At 35.5% G+C, this 23,588-nt stretch overlaps 1 pseudogene; it reads left to right on the top strand.

Annotated features, from left to right (window-relative positions):
* Nucleotides 1-11,327: 11,327 nt before the first annotated feature.
* LOC113189639 (NADH dehydrogenase [ubiquinone] flavoprotein 2, mitochondrial pseudogene) lies at nt 11,328-11,998 on the top strand (annotated as a pseudogene).
* Nucleotides 11,999-23,588: the final 11,590 nt, after the last annotated feature.

Genomic DNA, 23,588 nt, shown 5'->3' with positions numbered 1-23,588 from the left:
TTACTCTACCCAAAGCTGTCCTTGTTCTTCTGATGGAAACTTTATCTTTCCACTTGCTTAGATTGAAAGTCTTAGGTCATCCTTGATTCATTTTTTTCCCCCTCTCAAAATTAGATCCACTCCAATGATAAATCTTATAGCTGTACTTTCAGGGTATTTCCGGAATCTGACTTCTTCAAATTACCTTGACTCCTACAATCCTTCTGTGGACCAACTATATTTCTCAACTGAATGACAACAGTAGCTTCTGTATTCACTTCCTGGAGTTGACATAACAGAGTTCCACTTCCTGGAGTTGACATAACAAAGTACCACAGATTTTTTAAAGAGGGCTTTAAAAACTCAAAAATATTTTCTCTCACAATTATGGAAACTAAAAGTCTTATATTGCCAGGGCTATGCTGTCTCTGAAGTATTTAGTTGATCTAGATTCTCCTACTTTAGATTCTGGAACTCCTAGCTTTTAGCAATACTGGGAATTTCTTGGCTTATAGATAAATTATTCCAGTCTCTGTGTCATCTTCACTTGGCATTCTTCCTATGTCTGTTTCCAGATTTATGACTTCTTAGGGAAACCAACCCTTGAATTAAGGTTGAACCTAATCTGATATCTCATCTTAACTTGACAATAGCGCAAAGAATCTAGTTGACAAGTTTCAGGTGGACATGAATATGACCCATCACAACCCCCTAATTAAGTTCTCTTCTTACATTGTTCTTTTACATATATACTTAATACAGCCTGAGGCCTGAGTGATGCTTTTAAATTTAAGTCAGATTATGTCACTCCTATATATGCCCTTTGTAACGCATAGTAAAATTACAAAATTTGTATAGAGTTACCATGTTACCCCACAATTCCACTCCTAGTTACTTACTAAGGATAATTGAAAAACAGTCTAAGAAAAATCTGTACACAAATATTCATAACAACATTTCCTGTAAAAGCTAAGAAGTAGAAACAACCCAGAGAACAAATGGATAAAAAATGTACTATAGCCATACAATGGAATACCCTTCAGTCCTAAAAAATAATAAAATACTGTTATATATTCTACCACATGGATGAACCTTTAAAACATTTTGCCTTGTAGTTGAAATGAGGCACAAATGGCCACGTATTGTATGATTCTTTTTATATGAATTGTCCAGAATGGGGAATTCCACAGAGACTTTAACAGCATAAGAGTTTCTAGAGGGCAAGGAGAAAAGTGAATGAGGAATGATTTCTAAATGGTATGGTGATTTTGGGGAGTGATGAAAATATTCTAAAGTTATAATGAGGGTAGCACAATTCTGTGAATATATTATCAATCACTGAATTGTATACTTCAGCAAAAGGAATTTTATGGTATCTGAATTGTATCACAATAAATCTATTATTAGAAACAGGGCTCCTTCCCCTGCAAATTCCCAGTGACTTTCATGGTTATACATGTCTCCTACTGCTCTTTCACTGGATCATTTTGCACCAGCCACACTAGTCCCTGCCATTCTTCAAATATTCCAGACAGTCTCCTAGTTAGTGCCCTGGAAATGTTCTCTACATGGAATCCCCTTCCTTAAAGACTGATTCTCTCACCATTGTACATCACCTTCTTATGCTATTTAATGTTGCTGGCAACCTGCACACTAAGTTTACATACACTGATTTTGACTTTTTTACTTCTACTTTCAAATATACCATAAAATTTACTTATCTCTTATTTCTTTTAGTCACTGTTTATTTTCTCTTTCCAATCTTTCTCTGCTCTGGCAAATGAAGTATCTTAAGTACTTAGAACAATGACTGGCAAATAGGCATTTCATACATAGTTTTGAACAAACACATGATGGATTTCCCTTTCAAATATTTGAAGAACAAATTTTTCCCTAGTCTTTTATTATGGAGAGATTACAGTGGTGACTGCTACATAGAAAAATGGGTGAATGAAGCAAATAAATAACATTTTTTTAAACTTAAAAGTTGTCATTTTGGTTACTTTTGCTGAACCATCCAAGAACGTTTAGAGTTGTCTAGTACAATCTGATGTTGCAGAAATCATCATTCTCATGCTGAGGTTAAATAGTGTTTAAAGCTTGTAAAATGGATTGAATTTTGGTTATGTTACTGTTACTGTGTATAATGTAGACAAGTCACATAACACCCCTGGAACTCAGTTTTCTCATACATGAATGGGAGAAATGAGTAGTATCTGCATCACAGACGTGAGAATCAAAATAGTTACTGCCTTTTGAATGAATCGTTACTACTAGACACATGAAAAGTGATGAAAGAATATTAGCTGTTTTTATGCTGATCACATATTATTTTTATGTTTTTCACAGATTCTTCTTCCTCTTGTCAGAGTGATGGCAGAAAGAAGACTTATTAAAGAAGACGTTTATGTTGTTGTTTTTGAGGAATAATGGAAATGTTCAATGTTGAGAGAAAGTGCAAAAGAATAAATCTAATCCACAATAGAATTAAATTTATGTTAGTGTGAGTTATTCTATAATGGTTTTGCCATTCATTTTAGAACTTGGGTGCTCTCAAATATAATCTTCATTATTGCAGCTATTCAAAAGCAACATCAAAGATGCTTGATATTTAGTAATGTGTTGTATAGGAGACATAATAAGCTGGAAAGTAAGTCTAGATGCCCATTCAGCCCAGAATCTATGTGGCCTCATTATCTCCATGGTAACTGTCATGAAGAAATGGAAATAACAATATTTGAAATGTTCTCTACATGGAATCCCCTTCCTTAAAGACTGATTCTCTCACCATTATACATCATCTTCTATGCTATCTTTTATTTGAAAAGCAATTCCTCTATGAAAAACTTCCAGGCATGGTAGTGAAAATAGAAAATTAGACAAAGAAAATTATAAAACTCATGAATATAAAATGCTGAAAAATCTCAGGATATATAGTTCCAAAATTATAAATTTATACTATTTTTAAAACATAACTTCAAATATTTGAAATATATTTTTAAGTTGGAAAAATTAATATTATCCCCATTTAATACAGAATTATAAACTAAACTAATAGAAAATAAAATAGGACCTCTGCTTCCTGGAACATGGAACAGACATACTTTTTCCTGTTCCCCTTGCTAAGTACAACTGAAGATCATGGATGTGATATGTAAAGCAAACAGATAAAGACTGAAAAGAGAGAAGGAGGACATTCCTAGGACCTAAGGAACCAAAGAAAGACACAGCTCCCTAAGTTTTTGTTTTCACACATATACCCTAGGCCTGGAGCTGAATTCAGCATGCTGGAAATAGCAATGGATACAGGTTAAAAATGACCTAACATAAGCTTGTTTTCTCTAATCAAAGGACCAGGAAAAGGATGTGCTAGTGAGACAAAAACTTTCACATAATAACCTCTCAGGTTTAGCCAAACACCATAGAAAAAACTGTCATACTTATTCCCATTCTCACTAGCAAAGGCTCAGTGTAGATTCTAGACCTCTACTCTTGCTAAGCTGTAATGAGACTGTATATAGGGAGACAGGACAGACATCCACCTGCTATTAATAAACCTTCCTCTCTTGTGGTGTCAGTGAATCCAAGAGGATTTGTATACTGAACACTACACAACACTGATTAAAGAAGAGTAAAATAATTGGAGAAATGTACCATGTTCATAGATTGGGAGCTTGCTATATTAACATATTAGTTCTCAAATATGGGTTTAATGTAACTTCTAACAATATCCAAGAAAAATTTTAAAACTATATATGGATAAGGTTATTTTAAAGTTGATATGGAAAGGTAAAGGAACTAGACCAGCAAGAGCAATTTTGAAGAAGAATAAAATGGGAGGGCTCAGTCTGCCCAAATTTGAGGCAAATTATACAGTTTTGATTGTCAAGACTGTGTGGTATTGACAGAGACAGACACATAGATCAGTGAAACAGGCTACAGAATCTGGAAATAGAGCCACATGCAAATATTCAAAATTGATTTTCAACAAAAGTGCAAAACAATTCAAGGGGGAAGATAGATTTTCAACAAATGGTGCTAGAAACATTGAACATCCATAGGCAGAAAAAGTAATTTAGACCCAGTCTCACACATTATACAATGATGAACTCAAAATGAACTAAGGTCTTAAGTATAAATTGCAAAATTATAAAACTTTTGGAAAAAAATCTGAGAAAATATTTGGGAAACAGGTCTAGGTAAACTGTTCTTATAATTGTTTTCAGGTTTCAAAATTTATTTATTTACAAATTACACTGAAAAAAATCCACTTTGGGATGCACATAAATCCAGACTTTTAACCCTAGTGAGTGGTATAGAATGCTTATTGTTGTGACATTTCAAAAATAATTTGTAATGTCTCTAACAAAGCTTTTTAAAAATTGTGGCAAAACATACATGGAATTTACCATTAGTACCCTTTGGTACTTTCACTATCTTGTGAAGCCACCACCAATAACTAGTATGAGAACATTTTCATCACCCCCAAAGAAAACTCTTTACTGTCTAAAAAGTCACTTACCACTCCCTCTTCATTTCTTACAGTCACTAATATGCTTTCTGCATGAGTTTGCCTATTTTGGATATTCATATAAAAGGAATTATACAACACATGGCCTTTTGTGTCTGATTTCTTTCACTTAGCATAATGTGTTCAAGGCTCACCCATGTTGTAGCATGCATCAGTACTTGATTTCAAAGAATTCTTATATTTGGGACTGAGGTCGTATCTCAGTGGTAGAGCCCTTGCCTGGCACATGTGAGGCACTAGGTTTGATTCTCAGCACCACAAAAAAAAAATAAGTAAATAAAACAAAGGTATTTTGTCTATCTACTACTAATTTTTTTTTTAAAAAAAGAGATCTTATACTTGGCATCAAAATAAGATCCATGAAAGAAGAAGTTTGTAAATTGGACTTCATCAAAGTTAAAAATGTTTGCTCTGTTCAAGAACTTTTCATCAAGTAGATAAAGAAACAAATTGCAGAGTGGGAGAAAATAATTGCCAATAACATACTAATTCAACAAAAGACTAGTATCTAGAATACATAAAGAAGTCCCAGAGCTGAACAATAAAATAAAATAAAAATTCAGATAAAATGTGGACAAAGCATATGAAGAGACATTTCACTAAAAAGATTGTCAGCTATCAATAAGGATTTGTTCAACATCAATAGCCATCAAGGAATTGACTAAAATCACAAATTAGGGAAAATAAACAAGGAGATGGGAAAATAAACAAGGAGATAAATGTATTACAGTAGATGGGGTAGAGAGAGAAGATGGGAGGGGAGGGGAGGGGGGATAGTAGGGGATAGGAAAGGTGGCAGAATACAACAATTACTAATTGGGCATTATGTAAAATTGTGGATGTGTAACCGACGTGATTCTGCAATCTGCATTTGGGGTAAAATTGGGAGTTCATAACCCACTTCAATCTAATGTATGAAATATGATATGTCAAGAGCTTTGTAATGTTGTGAACAACCAATAAAAATTAAAAAAAAGAAAAAAAATTAATAATACAGCTACTATATGACCCAGAAATTGTCCCTATAAATGAAAACTTATATCACACAAAAAAGCTGTACATGAGTGCTATAGCAGCTTTAGTTGCAGTAGTTAACAACCAGTTTTCTAAAATGCAATGGTTATACAAACTGATATATCAATGTGTGTTACCATGTGTGTGTCTGATTTATGTCACTGTGACAACATACCTAAGAAAATCAACTTAAAGGCGGAAAGATTTATTTTTGGCTCATGGTTTCGGAGATTTCAGTTCATGGTGACTTGTTCCCATTGGTATGGGCCTATAATGAGGCAGAATATCATGGTAGGTAGTATGTGGTACAGCAGAGCTGCTTACTTCATGGTGACTGGAAAGCAGGGAGAGAGAAAGGGGCTGGGGAGAAGATAGAGTCCCCAAGGGTATGTCCTTAAGACCCATTCCCTACAATTAGCTCTCATTCATACAGTTTCTATCACCTCCCAGAAGTTATGAATCCATCAATGATGACCCAATCACTTTCCAAAATTTTCACCTCTGACATTATTGCATTGGGGACCAAGCCTTCAACACATGAGCCTTTGGGGGGCATTCCAGATTCAAATCATAACACTATGCAATATTACTCAGCAATAAAAAGGAACAAAAATATTGACACAGGTTACAACCTGGAAGCATCTCTAGAGAATTGTCTTGAATGAAAACCTGAATGCAGACAAGTTATTTACTGCATAAGTCCATTCATATAATATTATTGAAATAATGAAATCATAGAAATGGATGACTAGGCATAGTGACACATTCCTGTAATTCAAGCAACTTGGGAGGCAGAGGCAGCCTCAGCAATTTAGCAAGGCACTAAGCAACTCAGTGAGACCCTGTCCCTATATAAAGTGCAAAATAGGGCTGGGGATGTGGCTCAATAATCGAATGTCCCTGACATCAACACAAGATCAATCTCTGGTATTATCCCCCTCACCCCAAAGTGATGAAATCATAGAAATGTAGAATAATGGGTTTCAGGATTAAAGAAGTGGTTGGGACAGGAGGAAAGTGGGTGTGACTACAGAATAACTTGGGCAATAATTTGTGATAAATAAAATGTGCTTTATCTTGATTGTATTAACATTACTATTCTGGCTGTGATGTTGTACTATAGTTTTTTGAAAGTTTCCCATTGAGGGGAAACTGTGTAAAGAGTACCCGGGATTAGTCTAGATTATTTCTTAGAATTGCATGTAAATCTATAATTCCTCAAAAGTAAAAAGTTTAATTAGACTGGCACAGTGGTGCATGCCAGTAATCCCAGCTACTCAGGAGGCTGGGGCAGGAGGATTGCAAGTTTGAGGCCAGTCTGGGCAATATAGTGAGACTCTGTCTTTAAAAAAAAAAAAAAAAAAAAAAAAAGTACTTGGCATATAGCTCAGTGGTAGAGAAACTCCTGAGTTCAATTTCCAATACCACACATACACACACACAGGCACCAAAAGTTTAATTAAATATTCAGCAAGACTTGAAATATCCTAAAATTCTCCATATCCAGTATTTTCCTGGGATGGTAAGATTAAAGGAGATTTAAAAATTTTCCTGTGACATATATGTCTTCCACATTTTCTACAGCAAATGTGAATTTCTTTTATAGTAAAAATGTATATAAAAATATAATTCACAAGAAATAAGTGCTCTGTAATCTAAACAAACTAGGTGAAATATATTTATAGTTTTATTAAATACATTACATATACAAATTATTTAGCATTAAGAACATTTTGTGACAGTCTTTACAGATTGGTGCATTTGAGCCTAACATAAATTAGATATGGCTGCCCACTGTTGTTGAAACAGTCAAAATCAAAATTGGATTAAAAAAACAAATGGGGCTGGGGATGTGGCTCAAGCGGTAGCGCGCTCACCTGGCGTGCATGCGGCCCGGGTTCGATCCTCAGCACCACATACAAACAAAGATGTTGTGTCCGCCGAGAACTAAGAAAAAATAAATAAATATTAAAAAATTCTCTCTCTGTCTCTCTCTGTCTCTCTCTCTCTCTCTCTCTCTCTCTCTCTCTCTCTCTCCCCTTCTATCTCTCACTCTCTCTTAAAAAAAAAAAAAAAAAAAACTAGATTGGGTTGCTACCACTATCAGATATAGCGCCAGCCATTACTTGCTGTTTCTTCAATAACGTTTCCAACTCCCCATTCCACCCCTTATCTAACCCAACCATATTCCTTTATAGAATCACATACCCCTAGTTAGTGGAAAAATACCTCTGGATTTAACATTCACTCGAACGGCTGGGTTCAGCTGCTGGTTGCCAGGTTTTTCTGTTCCTTTATTGAAAGTCTGCCAAGCATGCTTTGGCAGGAAGAAAGATGATTCAACCAATCTTTTTTATTTTTTTTTCTTTCAAAAAGGTTTCATTTTTAAAACCTGAGGGCATAGTTCACTGTATAGTCTGGTCATTGTTTCCACTGATTTATGACTTTATTACTGCCAAAGACACAACTGTGATCATCCTAACGGGTATTCTTTTACAAGTGCTCTTTTATCCTTTTATCTAGGTTGCTTTTAAGATTTTTGCTCTGTGTTAGAATTCTGCTGTTTTACTATCATTAATTTATTTACTCTAGTTTGGAATTTATTTCCCTTTTTGAGTCTACATATTTATCTATAATCTCGTAAACATTTCAGCCATTATATTTCCCTCTAATGAAGCCTGTCAATCTTCCATTCCCTTTGCTCTTTCCATTTAGCACTCCTACTAGATTTTTATATCATTCCTTTTAGTTAACATATCCTGCAAATTCTTTCTCTTCTCCCTTCCCCTCTCCTCTCTTCCTCACCCACCTCACCTCTTTCTCTCTTACATTCTGGAAAACTTCTTCAGGTCAGTTATACAGTTAACTAATCCTCTTACCACACACACACACACACACACACACACACACACACACACACAAATCTGATGAGTTTCATTTTTAATGACTACGTTTTTCATTTCCATAATTCTACTTTGTTTGCAAAAATACATTAAAAAAACTTTTATATATATATTTTTAATCATGTTTCCTCTCCTTATTTGACATCTTATAGTTATATAGTTATTTGGAACTTTGATCTGCTATCTTTATCTTATCTGCTGATAGTTGGTCATAAAAGATTGTTCTCCTTTGGGTTTTATATTTTGGAAGATGACTTCATTTTAAGATGAGATTTATCCATAAAAATCTTGAAAGACTGGGTTTCAGAGCATTTCATTTCAATTTGTTTCTATCAGGCTTCACAAGAATACTACCAGTTTATAGCTGATTATTAAGTTAACTTCTTGGCTTGGAGGTAAAGGTGTCACACCATGATGTAGTTCTCTCTTGTTTTAGGGCCCTTAGTAACTATTTTACTGAAATCTTACCTCTGCACTTAATAGAATGCTTGCTACATTTTATCCAGTATATTTAGCTTTTTGTAGTGAAAGATTTTCATATTTTCTAGTCTTTCATATACCTTGAAAAGGCAGGGATTTTAGATGATTCTTTTTTTAATTGAATCTTAACTTTTTTTCAAGGTGTGTTGGCTTAAATTTTTAAAAATGCAATCATCTCATTAAGAAATAATGGGCAGGTCATGACACTAGCTGTAAGATGACAATGTCTGAACAAACATTGTTGACTCAGGGATGTTCTAAGTAGGGAAAAACAATTATATGCTGAAAATTCAGTATTCAAAAAAATCCCTTCTAATTTATCAGCAACGATGACTAAAACAACCTTCACAAAGTACATAATTCTCTCTGCCTTATTTGGGATAATGTATATATATATATTTTTATTTTTAGTGAGTCACAATAGTTTACTCATACAATTAAACAATTACTGATATCTGTCTGTACTGCTGGTAGAAAGTGACTCAGACACAGGGTCTGGGCTTCTGGAGCAAAAGCCACAGACAGGAGTTTTGTTGAAGGTGTGAAGGGGAGGCCAGAGTGCCCTGGGACAGGCCCCAGCACTGTGGACAGCTGAAAAGGACTCTCTTCTCCCAGTGACTCTGCTCAGTATTTCTCATCTCTTCTCCATCCAGAAGTGTTTTCTTCTAATTCCACACATTATGTAATCATCAAAGATATTTTAGATACTGGTTCAGAGTTGGATCTGGAGAATTTTTTTTTTTGTTGTCAAGTCACATTTCAGGCTAACTTGTGCATAAAAAAACAGAGGTCATCCTTCTTCAGCAAGTTTAAGCGTACCTCACCAGGGATCACTGGCAGTTGTCCTCCAAACGCACTGTCTGCATATCCATCTTCTGAAAAAGCCTACAGTTGACATCATGTAACAAAGCAGGTTCCACTCAGTGCCACAAAGCAGGCAGTCTTTCTGTCCTCACTTGCAATCAATTCAAGGTGTCTTGGCTTTCATTTTGTCTTATATTTTAAATGCAGCAGAGCCCCATTTTGGGATAGTTGAGTTAGTCATCTCAACAGCTTTTTATAATGTTTCAATTCTTTTCCATATGCAATGTTATAATTTAGATCTTAGGTGTACCCCAAATGTTCATGTGAGAGACAATGTAAGAAAGTTGAGAGGTGAAATGGTTGAGTTGTGAGGGCCTTACCCTAACCAGTGCCTTGATTCCTCTGAAAGGGATTAACTAGGTGGTAACTATAGGCAGGTAGGGTGTGGCTGGAGGAGGTGTGTCATTGGGGGTGTGCCTTTGGGATACCTGTTGTCCCCAGTGAGGTAGGGTTCTGTCTCTACTTCCAGATTACCATGTCCTGATTTGCTTTTTTTCCTTTACATCTTTTTGCTATGATGTTCTGCCTCACCTCCACAAAGAGCAACGCAGTTGGCTGTCTGGGGACCTCTGAAACCATGAGCACCAAATAAACTTTTCCTTCTCTTAAAATTGTTCTTGTCAGGTTTTTTTTTTTTTTTTTTTTTTTTATTGGTCGTTCATAACATTACATAGTTCTTAATACATCATATTACATGGTTTGATTCAAGTGGATTATGAACTCCCGCTTTTACCCCGTATACAAATTGCTGTATCACATCAGTTACCCTTCCATTGATTGACATATTGCCTTTCTAGTGTCTGATGTATTCTGCTGTCTGTCCTATTGTCTACTATCCCCCCTCCCCTCCCCTCCCCTCCCCTTTTCTCTCTCTACCCCTTCTACTGTAAATCATGTCTTCCATTTGTATTCTCTTGACTTACCCCTCCTTACCTCTTATATGACATTTTGTATAACCCTGAGGATCGCCTTCCATTTCCATGCAATTTCCCGTCTCACTCCCTTTCCCTCCCACCTCTCATCCCTGTTTACTGTAAATATTCTTCTCAAGCTCTTCGTCCCTACCCTGTCCTTGTTTACACCCCTTATATCAAAGGAGTCATTTGGTATTTGTTTTTTAAAGATTGTCTTGTCAGGTTTTTTGGTCACAACAGCAAAAAACCTGACTAAAACATGCACCTATTTTACTTTTAAAATTTATGTTTGTGGGGTTTGTTTTTATTCATATAGTGATTTTCATCTTAAATAATTTCATCTTAAAGCAATTAAGTATAATGCATTGGTATTTCTATTTTATCCCTAATCAATTGGGGGTTTTAGCTGGCAAATTCAGTTTTGTTAAGAGCCCTTAAAGCCCTCCGCATAGAGTACTACGCACCAATCTGGACGAGATGCTTGAGTTTGGGAGCGCCCACGCCATGCATCCCAGGCTTTCTCAGGATTATCGTTTGGTTTGGTGAGGCAGCGAAAGGCAAATAATTTAGTCCGCTGAGTTCTGCTCCTTGGTGCTCGGGGCTGGGCTGCAGGCTTCACCGCGGGGTGGAGAAGACATAAGGAATTTGCATAAGACAGCTGTACAGAATGGTGCTGGAGGAGCCTTGTTTGTGCACAGGGATACTCCTGAGAATAACCCAGATATCCCATTTGATTTCACACCAGAAAACTATAAGAGCATAAAGGCAATTGTAAAGAACTATCCAGCAGGGCATAAAGCAGCAGCTGTGCTTCCAGTCCTGGATTTGGCTCAAAGGCAGAATGGGTGGTTGCCTATCTCTGCTATGAACAAAGTTGCAGAAAATTTACAAGTACCTCCAATGAGAGTATATGAAGTAGCAACTTTTTATACAATGTATAATCGAAATCCATTTGGAAAGTATCACATTCAAGTCTGCAATACAACATCTTCAAAACTCTGACAGCATATTGGGAGTCATTCAAAAGAAGCTTGGAATAAAGGTTGGGAAAACTGTACCTGACAAACTTTCACCCTTATAGAGGTGAAATGTTTAGGGGTCTGTGTACATGCACTGATGGTTCCAATAAATGCCAATTACTATGAGGATCTGACACCAAAGTATATTGAAGAAATATTGATGAGCTCAAAGCAGGCAAATTTCCAAAACCTGGGCCAAGGAGTGGATGTTTCTGTCGTGAGCCAGCTGGAGGTCTTACCTCTTTGACCTAACCACCCAAAGGACTTGGCTTTCGTGTGCAAGCAGGCCTTTAATTTATAATCAACTGTAAATATGTTACTTACAGAAATAAAATATTTTATTTATATTTTATATATATATGGAGCCCTTAGAAGCAATACAAGGAGTCTCAATTCTATCAATTTCTCCAGGTATTCTACATTCTATTCTTGGATCAAGTTAAATTGATATAGGAAAGCTACATATATGCATGTTTTAAGTGCCCCTACTGAAAATAATCTAAGATATTCAGGGTTATAAGTACATTATTGAATTAAAAATGTTAGTTAGTAATGTCAATATGAATATAAGTACAATTTGCAATCTTAGTTTAAGTCCCTCCCAGGATTGACTTCATCGATTGTATAGTGAGTGATGTACAGTTATTATTAGGATATTTGTTCTGAGTTTTGGCTGTTCTGTGGTATAACACTTTTTATATTTGGGGAATTCCTGAATTTTATTTGTATGGTCGGCATGCACAATTCATTACAGCAGCTCAAAGTGCCAGATATTTACTTTCCCTTCCTCTTTTGCACAGGAACACAATATAGGTTCTACCAATCAGAAGCTACATGAAACAAGGGTTTGAGAGAACATCCGCTCCGTGGAAAGGAGAAGTTTTATCTTCAGACCAATTCAAAACATACTTCAGTGCATTTTCTTAGCAACTTAGCCTTGAGCCTGCAACTTCATCCCTCCTAATAGATTCTGTGAATATCCTAGTAGCTTTTGTTCTGTGACCAAAATACTTCTAGGAGGAAGAGTTTATTTTGGGCTCATGGTTTCAGAGGTTCAGTCTATGGTGTGCCAAGTCCATTATTCTGGGCCCCAGATGAAGCAGAACATGAAGTGAAATAGTGTTGGGGTGGGAAGCTGCTTAGTTCATGACAATGAGAGAGAGGGGCAGAGGGGGGAGAGGGAGAGATGTGTCAAGGAGGAGGAAGAAGAAGAGGAGGAAGAAAGTGGGTGGAAGGATGTGGGTGGAAGAAGAGGAGGAGGAAGTGGGTGGGGAGGGGAGGAAGGGGAGAAAAGAGAAGAAAAGAGGTGAGGGGGGGGCTATAGGGAGATATGGCCTAGGCTATGCCCCCAGTGACTCATTTTCTCCAGCCATGCCCCACTTGCCTGCATTTACCATCCAGTAATCCATTCAAGTGATTGATCCAACAAATGGATTAGTCTACCAATTAGATTATAGCTCTAATAACCTAATCATTTCACTCTGAACATTCCAATATTGCCTAATACAGGAGCTGTTGGGGGCGGGGGGACAGGTTTAGATCCAAACTGTAACATTTTCTAACAGTTACATACAGGATATGCTTAATCAACTTTGCTAATTAAGTTGTTCAAATCTGCATCTAAACTTGTTTGATGCATAAGTTACTAAGAGTAAAAAATAAAAATCTCACTTTGTATTTTTATAAATTTTACTATGTAATTCTGTGTTGAATCTGTACAATTAGTGTTAATAATATTAAGTCTTCTGATTCATCAACATGAGATTTCTTTTCATTTATTTATATCTGTTTAAATTTCTTTCAACAGTATTTCATAATTTTGAAAATATAATTTTCAAAAATATAATTTTTAAACTTGTAGTTAATCACATAAAATTTAACATTTTTTAATAGTGCTGGGGATAGATTTCAGGGTCTTGCACAACTAGGCAAGTGCTCTACCACTGAGCCTCCACATTTTTCATCTTAACCATTTTAGAGTACAGATTAGTGGTTTTAATCATGTTCACATTGCTGTGCTTCACATCTCTCTCCAGAATTTCTTCATCGTGCACAACTCAAATTCCATACCCATTAAGCAATAAGCCCCCATTTCCTCCTCCCAGATCCTTGGCAACCAGCATTCTATTTTCTATTTCTATGAATTTGACTACTTTTAGATATCTCATACAAGTGAAATCTTACAGTAATTTTCTTTTGTTTTTTCATTTATTCCTTTTTAATTTTTCAAAAATTATATTTATTTATTTGTAAATTTTGAGACAGGGTCTTGCTGAGTTGCTTAGGGCCTTTCTAAGTTGCTGAGGCTAGCTTTGAACTTGTGATCCTTCTGCCTCAGGTTTCTGAGTCACAGGGATTATAGGCATGTGCCACCAGGCCAAGTTCAGTTTTATTTTTAAATTTTTTTTCTATTTTTTTTGTGACCGTTTTCACCTAGCACAAGGTCCTTAAGGTTTATCCATTTTGAAAGATGTGACAGGATTTACTTCCTTTTCAAAGTTGAATAATATTTCATCTTATACATGTAGTGCATTTTGTTTTATGCATTCATTCCTTGATCCACCTCTTGGCTTCTGTGAATAATGCTGTAATGAACATGGGTTTGCAAATACCTCTTTGAGATCTCGTTTTCCACAATTTTACATGTGTATCTAGAAGTGGGATTACTGGAACATATGGAAGCTCTATTTTTAATTTTTTTGAGAAAAATTTATTTTCTTTTTTGTAGTGGCTGTGGCACTATTTTACATTTCCAATAACACTGTACGAGGGTTCCAGTCTCTCCACATCCATGGTGTCATTTGATATTTGCTAGAATTTTTAAAAAATATTTTTTAAAATGTTGATGGACCTTTATTTTATTCATTTATTTATATGTGATGGTGCGATTTGAACTTAATGCAAATAAGTTCAAATAGTGGCAAATGCTCTGCCACTGACCCACAACACCAGCCTATGTTTTCTGGCTTTTTAATAGGAGCCATATTAGTGGATGTGAAGTGATACCTCAAGGTAATTTTTTAAAGATTTTTTGTTTGTTTGTTTTAATTAGTTACACATGAAAATAGAATGCATTTTGATATGTTATACAGAAATGGAGTATAACTTTTCATTCTTCTGATTGTACATGATGTAGAATCATACCAGTTGTATAATCATATATGTACATAGGATAATAATGTCTGATTCATTCCACTATCCTTCCTACCCCCGTGCCCCCTCTCCACCCTTCACTTCCTGTACCTAATCCAAAATTCTTCTATTTTTCCATAGCCCCTGCCTCCTGGTTATTGTGAATTAGCATCTGCATATCAGAGAAAGAATTCGGCCTTTGGTTCTTTGGGACTGGTTTATTTCACTTAACATGATATTCTACAGCTCCATCCATTTCCCAGCAAATTTGCCATAATTTCATCCTTTTTTAAGACTGAGTAAAATTCCATTGTTTATATACACCACAATTTCTTTATCCATTCATCTGTTGAAGGACATCTAGGTTGGTTCCACAGTTTAGCTATTGCTATAAACATTGAGGTGGCTGTGTCTCTGTAGTATGCTGATTTTAAATCCTTTGGGTATAAATTGAGGAGTGGAGTGACTGGGTCAAATGGGGTTCCATTCCAAATTTTCTGAGGAGTCACCAAACTGCTTTCCATAGTGACTGCACCAATTTGAAGTTCTACCAGCAATGTATGAGTGTACCTTTCCCCTCACATCCTCTCCAATATTTATTGTTGCTTGTATTATTGATGATTGCCATTCTGATTGGAGTGAGATGGAATCTCAGTGTAGTTTTGATTTGTATTTCTCTAATAGCTGGAGATGGTGAACATTTTTTCCATATACTGTTGATCAATTATATTTCTTCTTCTGTGAACTGTCTGTTCAGTTCCTTTGCCCATTTCTTGATTGGTTTATTTGTTGTTTTGGTGTTAAGTTTTTTGAGTTGTTTATATATCCTGGAGATTAGTGTTCTATCTGAGGTCATATGGTAAAGATTTTTTCTCCTATTCTGTAGGCTCTCTCTTTCACCTCTTTTGGTAGATTGACTACCAAGTATTAATTGTTTCCTTTGTCATGAAGGTTTTTAGTTTGAATCCATCCCATTTATTGATTCTTGATTTTATTTCCTGCACTTTAAGAGTTTGTTAAGGAAGTCAGTTCCTAAACTGACATGGTAGAGATTTGAGGCAACTTTTTCTTCTAGTAGACACACGGTCTCTGATCTAGTGCTGAAGTTTTTAATCCACTTTGAGTTGAATTTTGTACAGCATGAAAGATAGGGGTTTAATTTCAATTTGCCACATATGGATTTTCTATTTTTCTAGGACCATTTGTTGAATAGGCTATCTTATCTCCAATGTATATTTTTAAGCACCTTTGTCTAGGATGAGATAACTGTATTTATGTGGGTTTATCTCTGTGTCTTCTATACCGTACTATTGGTCTACATATTGGTTTTGGTGTCAATACCATGCCATTTTTGTTACTATGACTCTGTAATATAATTTAAGTTCAGGTAATGTGATGCCTCCTGCTTCATTTTTCTTGCTAATAATTGCTTTGGCTATTCTGTGTCTCTTATTTTTTCAAATGAATTTTATAATTGCTTTTTCTAGTTCTATGAATAATATCATTGGAAACTTAATAGGAATTGCATTAAATATGTTTAATGCTTTTGGTAGTATGGCCATTTTGACAATACTAGTTCTGCCTATCCAAGAGCATGGGAGATCTTTACATCTTCTAAGGTCTTATTCATTTTTTTTTCTTTAGTGTTCTATAGTTTTCTTTGTAGATTGACTACCAAATATTTTATTTATTTTTGAGGCTATTGTGAATGGTGTAGTTTTTCTAATTTCTCTTTCAGTGGATTCATCCTTTATATATAGGAATGCATTTGATTTATGGATGTTGACTTTATATCCTGCTACTTTGCTGAATTAATTTATTAGTTTTAGAAGTTTTCTGGTGAAATTTCTGAATCTTATATAGAATCATGTCATTGGCAAATAGTGATAGTTTGAGTTCTTCTTTTTCTATGTGTATCCCTTTAATTTCTTTCTTTTGTCTATTTGCTTTGGCTAGAGTTTCAAGGATGATGTTGAATAAAAGTGGTACAAGAGGGCATCCTTGGTTTGTTCCAGTCCTTAGAGAAAATGTTTTCACTTGTTCTCCATTTAGAATGATGTTGGCATTGGGTTTGGCATAGACAGCTTTTAAAATGTTGAGGTATGTTCTTACTATCCCTAGTTTTTCTAGTGTTTTTAACATGAAGGGGTGCTATATTTTGTTAAATGCTTTTTCTAAAGCTATTGAGATGAACATATAATTCTTGTCTTTAAGTCTGTTGATGTGATGAGTTACATTTATTGATTTCCATATGTTGAACTAATCTTGCATCTCTGGGATGAAACCCACTTGATCCTGGCACATTATGTTTTACATATGTTTTTGTATGCAATTTGCCAGAATTATATTGAGAATTTTTGTATCTATGTTCATTAAGGATATTGGTCTGAAGTTTTCATTCTTTGATGTGTCTTTGTCTGGTTTTGGTATCAGAGTGCTACTAGTCTCATAGAATGAGTTTGGAATAATTTGAGGAGTACTGATGTTAATTCTTCTTTGAAGATCTTGTAGAACCTGGCTGAGAATCTGTATGGTCCTGGGCTTTTCTTGGTTGGTAAGCTCTTGATGGTGTCTTCTATTTCTTTGCTTGAGATTGATCTGTTCAAATGTATGTCCTCCTGGTTCAGTTTGGGAAGGTCACAAGTCTCTAGAAGTTTGTTGATGTCTTTAAACTCTTCTGTTTTATTGGAGTATAAATTTTCAAAATAGTTTCTAATTATCTTTTGTATTTCTGTAGTGTCCATTGTTATATTCCTTTTTCATCATGAATTTTATTAATTGAGTTTTTTCTCTCTCTTCATTAGCATAGCTAAGGGTTTATATAAATTTTATTTATATTTCAAAGAACCAAATTTGGTTTTGTCAATTTATTGAATTTTTTTTGTTGTTGTTTTAGTTTCATTGATTTCAGCTCTGATTTTAATTATTTCCTGTCGTCTATTGCTTTGGTATTGATTTGTTCTTCTTTGCCTAGGGTTTTAAGATGTAATTTTAGGGTTTTTATTCATTGATTTTTTTATTCTTTTAATGAATGAGCTCAATGCAATGAACTTTTCTCTTCATACTGCCTTCATAGTGTCCCAGAGATTTTGATGTTTTATCACTATTCTCCTTTAGCTCTAAGTATTTTTTATTTCCTCCCTGACTTCTTTGGATATCTATTCTTCATTCAATAGCATATTTAGTCTCCAAGTGTTAGAGTAGCTTCTAGTTTTTAATTCTATCATTGACTTCTAATTTCATTCCATTAGGATCTGATAAAATGCAGGGTAGTATCTCTATTTTTTTTCTTTTTCTTTTTTTGTACTTGCTAAAAGTTGCTTTATGGCCTAAGATATGGTCTATTTTAGAGAAGGATTCATGTGCTGCTGAGGAGAAAGTGTATTCTCTTCAATAAATGAAATATTTTATATATTGTTCTTAAGTCCAAATTATTGAATTTATTATTTAGTTCTATAGTTTCTTTGTTTAGTTTTTGTTTGGAAGATCTATCCAGTAGTGAGAGAGGTGTGTTAAAGTGACCCAGTATTATTCTGTTGTGTTAGATCTGATTCTTGAGGTTGAGAAGGGTCTGTTTGATGTATAAGGATGCTTCATTGTTTGGTACATAAATATTTATGATTGTTATGTCTTGTTGATGTATAATTCCTTTAAGCAGTATGAAATGTCCTTCTTTGTTCCTCTGATTGACTATGGCTTGAAGTCCACTTTATCTGATATGAGGATGGAAACCCCTGCTTGTTTACACCATCCATGTGAGTGATACACTCCTCCCCCCCCATCCTTTCACTTTCAGTCTGTGGATGTCTTTGCCTATGAGGTGAGTCTCTTGAATACAGCATATTATTGAGTCTTGTTTTTTAATCCAATCTGCCAATCTGTTTTTTGATTGATGAGTTATGCCATTGATGTTCAAGGTTATTATTGAGACATGATTTGTGTTCCCAGTAATTTTGTTTTATTTCTGGTTTTTAATTTGACTTATTTTCTGCTTTTATTGACTATTCCTTTAGTGTAGTTTTTCCTTTTCCTGGTTTTTACTTTTTTTTTTCATTTGTTCCTCATGGAATGTTTTGTTGAGAATGTTCTGTAGTGCAGGCTTTCTCTTTGCGAATTCATTTTATTTTTGTTTATCATCAAAGTTTTTATTTCATTTTCTGAAAATCTGAAGATAATTTTGCTGAATGTAAAATTCTTGGTTGGTACCCCATTTTCTTTCAGAGTTCGGTATATGTTATTCCAGGACCTCCTAGTTTTGAGAGTCTGGATTGAGAAATCAGCTGAGATCTGAATTGTTTTCCCCTATAATAATCTGACATTTTCCTCAGGAAGGCTTTAAAATTCTATCCTTATTCTGTATGCTAGGTATTTTCATTATAATGTCCCTTGATGTGGGCCCATTTTAATTTTACACATTTGGGGTCCTGTAAGCCTCTTGCATTATACTTTTCATTTCTTTCTTTATATTTGGGAACATTTCTGATATTATTTCATCAAAAAGATTGTGCATTCCTTTGGTTTGTATCTCTGTACTTTATCTATCCCAATAAATCTTAAATTTGGTCTTTTCATGCTATCCCATAATTCTTGGAAGTTCTGTTTATAGTTTCTTAACATCTTCTCTCCACGTTCAACTTTATTTTCAAGATTATATATTTTGTCTTCTTTGCCTGAGGTTCTGTCTTCCAAGTGGTCTAGTTTGTTGGTGATGCTTTCTATTGAATTTTTAATTTTATTTACTGTTTCCTTCATTTCAAGGATTTTTTTCCTCCAGAGTTTCTATCTCTTTATTAAAGTGATCTTTTGCTACCTATATTTGCTTTCTTATATCATCTTTTACTTTGCAGATTAGTTTAACTATGCAATTCTAAACTCCCTCTCTGACATTTCTTTCACTATGGTGTGAATGAATTCTGTTATTTGAGTATCTTGTTTGCTTGGGATGATTGTTCTCTTGCTTATTCATGTTCTTTGTCTACTCTTCTAAGAGTATGGATTTGAGGCAGTAGATTTTCTACCCTGTGGACTTAGAGTGTCTCTGAAAGTTTCTAGTACTTCACTATTTAGGGGAAGACAAATAATAACAACAACCAATGCAAATATTATGCAGCATTAAACCAAATTCCTATTGCAATATCCACAATATTAATTATCACAATAAACAGAAATGATTAGTTATTACCTATAATAAAAACAGTACATTTGCAAAAGGGTTTACATTTTCAAATGATGGACAGGGAAAGAACAGAAATGATAGAGGACATGATTATTGTGAGGGAGGAGGAGAAGACAGAAGTAAAATGTTAAAGGAAAAGTGAAAGAGAGAACAATAGAGATTGGCTGTTAGCAGAAGAAAAGAGAATCAAGGGAAACAGGAAAAAATATATATAAAGTAAAATTTTAAATAAAAATAAAAGAATACAAAATTAAAATACACTAATCAAACATCCTAGTTCACACACACACACACACACACACACACACACACATACACACACATACACACACATAATTCATGCCATATAACTGGCTTCAAAAATGCTAGAAATGAGAAGAAAAAAATAGAAAACTGTATAGATGTCCATGTACCATTAAGCTCATGATTAAACAGTAAAAAAGAATTAAAAAAAAAGAAAAAAATCTTGATGAAAAGGTAAATAATTCTTTCTGTGGGAGCTCAAAATATTCTCAGCTTCTCAGCAGTTTTAGGTGGGTCTTCTGAAGTGTGATGCTCCACCCTCTGGATCACTGGAGTGAGAGAGGTAGTTCCATAGGCAGAACTCTTGCATGCAGGGTTTAGGGTTAGACAGGCTCCAGCCTCTTCACTGAATGCTAACTGGTCTGGAGATTTTAAATCAGCGCACCTCCAGTGCTCAGTACTTGCTGGTCCACACTGGAGGACTTTACCCCAGGGGTCTCCTAGGTTCCAGTCATGTGGTGGGGAAACAATTTTTAGTCCCCTACATTAGGTGGCTAAGGGAACAAAGCCCCAGGCAATCCATACCACCTGTCAATCAGCGGGGTCTTTTGACCAATCCTGGTAGGACATGGATCTCAGCAAGATCCCCTGGCCAACCCAGGAGGACAAGGGACTCTAAAACCTCCCTTTCCTGTCCCAAACCCTCTCTTCCTTCCCTAAGCCCAATAAAATTCCAATCTGGCTGAGCCTGGGTGCAATTGCCCTGAACCCACTCTGTTGGACTGAAGGGTCTTGCCCGGGAGTTAATCTCAATAAAACCTGTTCAGCTGCTTATATAATCTTCCTCCTTTTGATCACAGGTGCCTTATCTTACATCCTACATCACCTGCAGACCCCATGTTTCCTGGGCTTGGGTTCAGTCTCCAAACAATTTCTCCCACCATTACCCTTTTGAGATGCATCTCTCCCAGCAGATCTTGCAAGCAGTCAGATTAGAGCGGGAGGGTAGACCTGGGTGGGCTTCTGCCACCAGTTGTCCCTTGTATAAACCTCTCTCTGTAAGGTCCCTTAGCATCTGGGGGGCCATCCTAAGTAACAACCACCATTTTCCTGCCCAAGGGCCATATTATCACTCCCTCATACAGCTGCACCCTTAACTGCTGCATTCTTTCCTACACATTAGGACCCACCAGGTTCTATTAGGACCTGCCTGGCTCTAATCCCTGAGCCTCCCCCATAAAAGCCCCAGAACTCAAGCCTGTGTTGCTTCCCTTCATCTACGGAGAGATGGCCTTTATTTGTCAGCTCTGGCAAACAAACTGTCCTGTGTATCTCTGCCTGGTCTCCGTCTTTATTTCTTGCTCACTGTCTTCTGGTTCCTTGCTTTCCTTTCATTCTCCACGTTTGGTTTTCTTCTGATCACTTAAACACACTCTTATGTCTTGCAGTGCATGTTTACTTGACCTGTATTTTGAGCCAAACAGGTTTGCGAGAATCGACTTCCTCAGTTTCTGGCCCCCCAGGCTGCAGCTTCAAAATGGTTTCTTCTGTTGTTCTCTTCATGCCCTGGAGAGATGGTGGCTTCTTTCCCCCACACATGGATATTGTTCAGTGCTCCCTTCAGGTTTGTTGGACAATGTCCTTTGTCTCTAAAGGCTCCCTACCCAGACATACCTCAGGCCTCCCCCAAATTTAGGTTCTTTTAATTCCCTTATCCCTCTACTATGGTCACAAAGGGACCTCTCTAGTTGGAGCTTCCGGCTGGGCTGTGGCAATGGCTGTGCTGCTGGGGATTTTTTCCTTATTTTATTATACCCAACCTCCTGTGTCCCTGTTCTTCTTTGAGTGTCCAGTTTTAGGTTCTAGTAAAGCCCTCCCCCACCCCCGCCAGCTCCCTTTTTGCTCACCCCCCTTGCTATCTGTCTGCTTTCTTGGTTTCACACCACAGAGCAGCCAGGAACACAACCTCCTCTATTCTACCATTTGGATCTCCTCTTTATTCTTTCTTAACTTAGGCAGCTACAGATATAAAATTTTCTTGGAAGACTGCTCTTGCTGCAGCCCATGTTTCTGTATGTGTCTTCATTTTTCATTTATCACAAAGAATTTTCTAATTTATCCTTTCTTCTTAGACCCTCTGGTTATTTAGGAATGTTGTTTAATTTCTCCATACTTATAATTTTTGATTTCCTTATTTCTAGTATTTTTCTGTGATTGAAAATTTTATATTATCTCTATCCTTTTAATTATTTATACCCACCATACTTCAAATTTATTGAGGTTTCTTTTATTTTCTTTGGTCTATCCCCTAAATGTTTATTGTGTACTTGAGAAGAATGTGTATTTTGTTCATAGTTCACAGTGTTCTATAAATATGTTAGCTCTGGTTGGTTTGTAGTATTGTTCAAGTCCTCTATTTCTTTGTATTCCAGCTAGTTGTTCTGCCCTATTCAATACCAACTGAAAGTGGGGTATTGAAATCTCTTCAATTATGATAGTTGATTTATATATTTCTCTCTTAATTTCCCTTAATTTTGCTTCATGTATTACCATGCCCTGTTATGATGGTAATGCATGTGTTTTTATGTGTTACATGTTTCTCATGTTTTGACACTGCTATCATTGCAAAATGTCTCTATTCCTAGTAACATTCAATGTTTTTTTTTCCCCCAATATTAGTATAGACACTCCAGTTTTCTTGTGGTTGTTATTTGAATAATAAATCATTTCTTTTTCTTTTACTTTAAATCTATTTGTATTTTGAATCTAAAGCATGTTTTCTGCAGAAAGTGTATATATATACATATTATATATGATTTTAAAAACATAAATATAAAATTATATATATATAATTTAAAATCCAGTCTGGCAATCTTTGCCTTTCAACTGAATTATTTGATCTGGCCACATTTAATGTTATTAATATAGACATAGATTTATGTCTGCCATTTTATTTTGTTTTCTTTGTGTCTCATGTCTTTTTTTTTCAATAAATGAACATTATCTCAGGTAGCATTTTTATTTCTGTAAGACTTTTTCCTATATAGATTCTTAGTAACTTTCTTAGTGTTTGCTCTAAGGTTTAATATGTACATCAGCTTCAGGTTTATATTAACTCTTGAGAAAGCATTACTCTCACATAGCTCTATTCCCTTTCCTTTGTGGTTGTATATATGGTAAATCTATAAATGTTGCAAACTCAACAATACATTTTCATATTATTAATTTGTATCTTTTAAACAAGCTGAGAGAAAAAGGAGAGCAAGTACATATTTATAACTTTTTTGTTATAATAACCTTCTGTTTTATCACTACTGTTTCTTTTTATTTATT

This window comes from Urocitellus parryii, chromosome 4, assembly GCF_045843805.1.
Source record: "Urocitellus parryii isolate mUroPar1 chromosome 4, mUroPar1.hap1, whole genome shotgun sequence".
Classification (NCBI taxonomy): domain Eukaryota; kingdom Metazoa; phylum Chordata; class Mammalia; order Rodentia; family Sciuridae; genus Urocitellus; species Urocitellus parryii.
Note: the sequence above shows the minus strand (reverse complement) of the source record. Positions and strands in the feature narration are given on the sequence as shown.